General features: G+C 41.2%; 1 pseudogene; it reads right to left on the reverse strand.

Annotated features, from left to right (window-relative positions):
* Positions 1-616: 616 nt before the first annotated feature.
* Positions 617-1,492, reverse strand: LOC140502349 (pre-B-cell leukemia transcription factor 1 pseudogene; annotated as a pseudogene).
* Positions 1,493-1,800: the final 308 nt, after the last annotated feature.

Genomic DNA, 1,800 nt, shown 5'->3' on the forward strand with positions numbered 1-1,800 from the left:
ACCTTTTCACAGGGAAGTCTGAATTTACAAAACCTGAAATTAGAGCTACATGAAATCATAGACGATGCAACTTCTACTTAGAGTAAATCTCAGTAAATTTTTGGTAAAATTATGTTTGTTTCAGGTCAATAAGCTCAGAATTTATAGAATGAATCTCAGTTAATAGAATAAATTATTTCCCTATACAAAATTACAATACACAGAACTTGTACAAGTACCACACAGGTTTAAATTGTTAGTAACTATCCTGTAGCACAAAAATCTCATAGGAAAAATGTGTAAATTAAAATAAGTCAAAAAATTTAATTGAAAAATTTATGACAAGTCCTTGAAGAGATATTTCAAATTCTTACCATAAAATTGCTATTTAAAGAATGAATTTGTTTAGGAACAGGAAACAGGTTCTCAAATAATTTTAAATCCCAATGGATCTAAGAAAAAAGATAACTCCAATGTGTCAGTTTGAGACGTAGAGAGGTCTTATTGTAATGACAATCTTTTATTGATTCCAACTTTTATGAGGTAATTAGCTATGTCAAATTATAAGAATAAGAATATTGGCAACCATGACAAATTACACTATTGACCTCTTTCCTCTCATCAATAGGTCCCAAACCTAATTAGATGAATCCAAATTAACACTGCCTGGGTCCCCAGTAAGTGAAGTGATAGATGACAGGGTGGCAGCATCCTGCCAGCTGCCATTTGTATCAGTTCTCTGCTCTTTATACAAAGGATTTCCAACAAGGGAGTCCTATCTGCCTGTGTGGTGTGTAACACGATGTAAAGAATCCATCTGTGACAGCCCACTGGCTCCCACTAGGGAGCTCTGGTAGGTCAGAGACTAGTTTAATAAAGGAATCCTTAGAATTTATCATCTTGAAAAAGCCAGAGGAGACAGAGGAAGAGAGAGGATGGGGAATTTGCCTGGTTTCCTTGGGCCGCCACAGTAGTTGCATCCACTGCTTTCTTTGCTGCGTAAATGTTAGCTTCCTCACGAAATTTCCGTATGTTCCTTTTATATAGGATTCTCTTATTGCCAAACCAGTTAGACACATGGGAGAGGGTGATGCCACCCTTCTTGGCTAACTCTTCTTTGGTTTCTTCACTGAGGTAAGGGTTGCTCAGGTGGGAATAAAAATGTCTGTGTGCTGAAATTACTGTTTTTGCTGGGCATCTAGAAACTGGGAACTCAGGATCATAACTGCTTCACATATACTCTGCTTCAGCTGCATCTGCATGGTACTGAATTTCCCATGGATAAACGTTGATTGGTCTTGTTCTGCTCTGCTCACTAAGAAGATTCATGACTTGAGCAGTAAACTCCCTACAGGCCTGATATTGCTGCTACAGTCAACAGTCCTCCTCTTCCTCTTTTCTCAGGCCCCCGTGAGACACCCTCTGCCAGCAATATGTTATTTAGTGTCATTAGCTGAGTGTCTTGGGGCAGTGGCAGGAGGTGGTGTGACCCCAGTCTACAGCTCCTAGGCATAGGGTGGGATACTGTAGAGCAAACTCACAGGCTGCATAGGCCCAGCAGCAGCTGCCACCACCAGCAGCCAGGAGGGGTAGTCCAAGGCCTGGAAGCCCTGAGGGAGGGAGCACACGTGGGGCTTTCAGTGGCATCATAGGGGACCAACAGCCCCGTGCCTCGAGACTGCCTTGGGTGTTCCAACAGGCTGACCCTGCCATGGGGGGCTCACCTCTATTTATTTTGGATGTACTTATTTTTGCATACATTATCATTTCCATTAGAACATAAACCCTTTGAAATGTGAGACTGATTCATTTGTGTATATC

Source organism: Notamacropus eugenii, chromosome 4 (assembly GCF_028372415.1).
Source record: "Notamacropus eugenii isolate mMacEug1 chromosome 4, mMacEug1.pri_v2, whole genome shotgun sequence".
Lineage (NCBI taxonomy): Eukaryota > Metazoa > Chordata > Mammalia > Diprotodontia > Macropodidae > Notamacropus > Notamacropus eugenii.